Here is a 6,493-nt window from a genome sequence, read left to right on the forward strand (position 1 = left end):
CTTCATAACTGGATCTATCACAACTTCATAACTGGATCTATCATAACTTCATAACTAGATCTATCACAACTTCATAACTGGATCTATCATAACTTCATCATAATATTTTCTTATGTAAGTTAAAATCAAGATTATTTTTGTCTTTATAGATAAGCAGTTATATTATGAAAACATTTTTATATTTTATGGTGGATGTTTATTTTTCTTTAACGCTATAGTTTAACGAACACTGCATCGTTTGTAACTTTGTTGACGTGTATTAAAAAAATGCGAGTTTTATACGATTGAAAATTTCACTTAGGAGTATGTTATTATTAGTTTATGTTTTAACTATAAAAGCCATTGCTACAAAGAACAGTAGTTCGTCTACGTCATAACAATGATAAACAGCAGAGTTCTAGAAATTCGTATTTTAATTGAACATTAAAAAACAAAGTTGTGATAGATGTTTGCATACAACTTAAAATATGATTGTACTTAATTACACCTAATGTTTTTTTTGGTTGTTATGTTTGTTCGAAGTTGCACAATAAGATATATATATGGACTAACCCACCCAAAACAAACATATAAAATAAGAACAAATTTGTAATTGATGTTGATCTATCATAACTTCATCATAATCTTCTTTATGTAAATTAAAATCAAGATTATTTTGTTTTTACAGATAAGCAGTTATATTATGAAAACATTTTTATATTTTTATGGTGGATGTTTATTTTTCCTTAACGCTATAGTTTAACGAACACTGCATCGTTTGTAACTTCAAGAGTCAATAAAATCTTCTGCATCAAGAGTCAATAAAATCAAAATTTAGAGTAACAAATATACATATATGTATATTTTGCTTTTCAATTTCATATGTTATGCTGTGTTTTATCCTAGAAAGTGCATAAATCCTATCGTGATTTATGATATGCGCACGCTTTCTGGCATCTTGTCAAATTTTAACGTTAAACATCCTTTATCTGACGTCATTTTAGTGTCTACTGACTGACTGACAGAAAACATACTATTGTATAATGGTGCGATTGGTTATAACAGGCTTCCTTTCGGAAAATTAAAATGTTTTTTTTTATCTATGGTCAACACAATAAAACAAATATTATCTGATGAGAATATTTCTTATTATTATCTATAGTCAACACAATAAAACAAATATTATCTGATGAGAATATTTCTTATTATTATCTATAGTCAACACAATAAAACAAATATTATCTGATAAGAATATTTCTTATTATTATCTATAGTCAACACAATAAAACAAATATTATCTGATAAGAATATTTCTTATTATTATCTATGGTCAACACAATAAAACAAATATTATCTGATAAGAATATTTCTTATTATTATCTATGGTCAACACAATAAAACAAATATTATCTGATGAGAATATTTCTTATTATTATCTATAGTCAACACAATAAACTAATATTATATGAATAGGATGTATTTTTTATTTATTGTCAATATCAGCATCAGACTGGTGACTAGACCAAATAGTCAGTGGAAACCGGTATTTATATTTGGAAAAGCGCTGTGACGTAGTACGTGTTTGAAGTTTTGGTAAATCTTATACTGCATAATAGTTGTCATGTTAAATGGTATTTGTTTGGTTTAGAGAAAAGCCACACTGGGTTATCTGCAGTGGTGGAAATGATGGTACACGCCGGGGAACCTAGTTCTCAGTTTGCCTTTTTTCCCCATTGGTTAAGTTTAGTACCACTGAAGATGTTTGTTAACCCTATCGTCAAGGGTCTAAGGCCATGTCATCGCGTTTGTTGACTTACACTCAAAATTGTATCGAACTACTATTTTATGACTTTATAACCATAAGTTTGGTATCAACTTGTACATTATAATTCAAATGTTAGTATTATACATTAGTTAATTTCTTAACTTAAAAGTAAATATCATAAGAACACACCTGAATATCGATTTTTGTGTCTCACGTGGTATGTTGAATGCAGCATTGGTTCACATTAGATGTATGTGATGTCTAAATACAGAGTCTATAGTTACTTACGAATTAGGAACTCAAATTACCGATATGACAAACTAGAATATAAAATAAGAATATCCTATCTTTTCTATTTGTTTTTTATAAATATCACCGACTTCTTCTTCTCAGCGTGTACCTAGTTCCTAAAACCCATTTCCTTTCCTGGTTGTCTGTTGTGTTCACCGCTGGATTTTAGGGTTGTAAGTCCATAAACTTACCACTGGGTGACACTGAAATCTCTTTTAACAAAAATGTTGTCATTGTCTTTTTACATACTGGGACATGTTGGTCGATTAAAACATCTGGAGCACATCCTGGAGGGGTTCTATATGTCCTCAGGCAGTGATCACAATCTCCTCTCTGGTGACTCTCCTTGGTACCACCCAGTTACGACGTCAAGGGCGGAAAAACACTACATATACTAATTATGTGTTCACCAACACTGATACAAATACTTTACTGAATAACTGGCAATCTAAGAACTTAAAACTGACTCACTGCTTCACTGATTCTCTTGTATATATCGTAGTATTGTTTCTGGGTCACAAATATTCCCGAATACTCGAGGTATTCTAAGACTACTTTTATAAACTTACTTAATCTTAACGTCATACGCTCTTTAGCTAACATTTAAATTAATGCAACAAGGTATTATTTAAATGGACTTTCCAGTTTTATTCTTAGTCATTCCCTAACGCTTTTTAAGCTTAGGTAACATCTGAATTAAACGTTTTTCAAACTTAGGTAACATCTGAATTAAAGCAATAGGTTGTTACATAAACATATTTTTCTGGTTTTATTCGTAGTCATTCCCTAACAGTTTTCAAAGTCTAAATGAATATATATATATATATATATATACAGTTGTTATTGATATAAAGAACATCCACTGACAATATGTGATAGTTTGGATAACCACAGTTTGAGATAGAGAAAGTGGAAAATAGCTAAAATATCACCCCTGTTAATAACACACAGTGTGTCCTGCAGGGTTTTTTGGCTGCACGACACTACCACGTGTCTTCATAATATTGTAGGAATGTTTTACTGTAACCTTACTTCTGTGTACAAATTTAGGGTGGTGCAATATCAAATTCTTATTTTTATCTATGCGGGTTAAAAACTAGCAGACATTTTTTGGAAGCCACACTTACTTATCGCCCGAGATTTAAGGAAAATGTTACTTCCCGTCCTTGGCGTTTTTCCTGAGGCAAAGTATCGTGACTAATACTAAACAACTTTCCTCTAATCAAGATATTTGAGGTAAGGAAGCCACACTTGCATAATCCTCATTTGTAAACAAACAACGTTCTAATGAGGAACAGCTCATGAAAATACCAGTCAACTTACAAAGATAGGAACACTTGAAACTGGATCAAACCAGATTTTTATGCTATCAGACAACGTTCTCATACCTAGTTAAATTAAATATAATGCACAGACTTATCCAAATTCAACCATGACAAAGAAAATAAATAAACAAGAATTGTGATAAAACACAGGATGTTACGTGGTTTTTACACTTACAGAAGAAACGAATACTTGAAAACTCCTCATGATTATATATGTATTTTTATTTATCCATAAAACAACGGCCACCTAAAGATGAAAAATATTCCAGCATTTAAATGCTCAGTCAGGGCCGCATTAACCATGACGCACTTGCGGCAGGGCCCCCAAGCGGTGAGGTGTTCCTACTGACAATTCGGACCGTCAGTACTCTTTTTCGATAAATTTTCATATTTTATTTGTTATTTGTTCTATTCCTACTCAATACAGACTTGATCAACTTGACCATATAAAAATACAAATTAAATCAAAATTACAATTTTTTATTTCTAGAATTACTTCAAATTGTAGCAGGAAACAACATTTCTTTACACTAAATAGTTTAAAACTTCTTAACCTTATACAACTGTTTAATAATAAATTTTATCGTTTTATTGCCTTTTGGACCGTGATTTTTAAAATTTCTTCCATAAGAAGTGTCAAAATATACGGTAACATGAAGCAAATATTATACTAACCAAGTAAGCTCGTGCTACTCGAGAGCTGTTACTGTTAGTCCTAGAGAGTTTACCTCGTAGAAAGATTTTGTTATTATTATCATTTATATTACTTAATTTAACGTTATCTAACATAAAGGTTTCTAAGTTATACATTTTTGTTACTTTTATAATAATAAATAAATACCGGTAGTTGACAGTTAAGAATATATTTGTGCTTACCCGCCACGAATTGCAGAGCAGAGAGAGCTTTTTTCTAAAATGGCTAGAGTAAAAAATGAATTGCGTGCTTCGATGTTAAATGAACGATTTAATGCCATTTCCTTGCTCACGATAGAAAGGACATTGTTTTGACAAATAGATTGTGAACATGTAATTAGAGATTTTGCTTCGTCAAAGCAAGGAATAAATTTTGTAGGGTAATGTTTTGGCATGCTTCCGTAATGTTGTACAATAACTATATTGTCTTTTATGTACCTAATTCATTCTTAATTGCCGTGTTGTACAAGTAAATAATAATTATTATAATCATTTGATTTTAATATATCATCCTTAAAAGTTAGATGCATCATATTCTAATTTACTTCAAATAATTAGCTCATATTCTCCAATTAACTTAATATGCATTAATTATAATTAACTTTAAATTTGCTTGTACCCTATTCAACGGGCCTAAAAAAATAAGTGCGCTAGGGCCTCAAACTACCTTAATGTGGGATTATGTTCAGTATTAGATACTAAACTTTCAATCTCCATGTGATGAGAATAATTCAAATTATAAAATAAACCTTCATGGAGTACAATGATGTACAATGCGGAATGGCTGGATAGGCTCAAGCCCCTGTCCTTATGCCCCCAAAGTGCCCTTTTCTTTCAGTCATAAAATTTGACAAAAAATATGACTAAAAAGATATGGCTAATTTTACACGTTTCTTGCTGCGAGTTCTTAGAAAGAAAAAAATCAGCTTTAAGAGGGGGAACGCAGGAACTTGTAGGTCTTTACAGTAAACATTAATAGGCGTAAGATGCTGTTAACTTTTAATACGCTAGGCTTCACTGTTTAGTTTTAAATTTTAAAATATTTTATAAACCCAATTGAATAAGAATTAAAAAGGACCTGTTTCCCTCCTATCAGATTTTGCCCCATCAGAGGCAATCCACAGTCCTCACAATCTCCCCTAACACCCCCTCCCCAGAAGAAGACTTACTTTAGATACTTGAAAATTCCCCTTTTTACCAATGAAACTTTGATCTTCTAATGTTCTCTGTACATTACGGATAGAGAACATACTAAAATAAACCCTTATAAACATTGAGTTTATGTCAGGAAAAACATGTTTTATTGTAATTCAACATGAAACAACTTTAAAAGTTAAGGTTAAAACGTCAAAGGCAGTTAAATATGGGAAAACCAACAGGCCTGAAATTATTATAAAAACAACTTAACTGCAGATATTTTCTGACACATTAGTCTTTACTTGTCCATTACGTCACGAAATCAGAGGCACGTAGAAAATAACATTTCAAATCTTTTATTTACTAAAATTCTAAAATGTCTTTAATTTGTGAAATATTTTTACACGTTTTTATCTGAAGTTTGCTGTAAATAATTTATTTAGACCTAAGTTAAATATTTATAGTTCAACACGTACACTGTGAGAATAAGCGTTACACTTTGAATTTGTAACCAATGCGCAGTTTTAATTGTTTCAAAAAATGCCTATTGTAAAGTTGTTCACTACATTAATTTCAACTCAAATCCTGATACTGTTGCTTTCAGCTATAGTAAAGTATTAATTTATGATCAAAGGAAGCTACCTGAATATATTGGGACGAAAATCAATCTATTAATTAAATTAGCCAATTAGAAACACCATCTTACGTTTTTTATTATAGTTACTAACACACCAGCATAATAAGAATACTTGAAAAGGTTTTTCGTCGTACAAAACTTGAAGATAGCTTTGATATATATAGAAACATATGTTAGCTGAGTTATAATATAACGTTGATAAATGGAAACATCGGCTCATGTAGATACGTAGATCTTGAAAGTCGAGTTGTTCAAAACTTGAAAACAGCGTTGATAACTGGACCAATTGTTGGTTGAGACGTTGCAAAAGAAATATCATAATAAGAATAGAAAAAATATTAAAAAATTAACCTAACGAGAAGTTTGGCCTGTCGAAAAACTAGACGTGCGTTTTATGTTTTATTAATTGAACAAATAAAACACAAAACAGTAATCATGAGGAGAAACTACGGCAAGAAAATACAACAACAACAACAAAAAAAGAAAAGAAGTAAAATTGATTAAAGAAAATCTCCACATCAAACAGCATTCTCCAACACTGAACAACGTGCAGCCTTCATTTAAATTATACATTTTTAATATGTTCGTATTACTGATTTTACTTCTTTTTGTTGTTGTTGTTGTGTTTTCTTGCTGTAGTTTCTCTTCATGATTACTGTTTTGTGT

This window comes from Limulus polyphemus, unplaced genomic scaffold, assembly GCF_000517525.1.
Source record: "Limulus polyphemus unplaced genomic scaffold, Limulus_polyphemus-2.1.2 Scaffold5531, whole genome shotgun sequence".
Classification (NCBI taxonomy): Eukaryota; Metazoa; Arthropoda; class Merostomata; order Xiphosura; family Limulidae; genus Limulus; species Limulus polyphemus.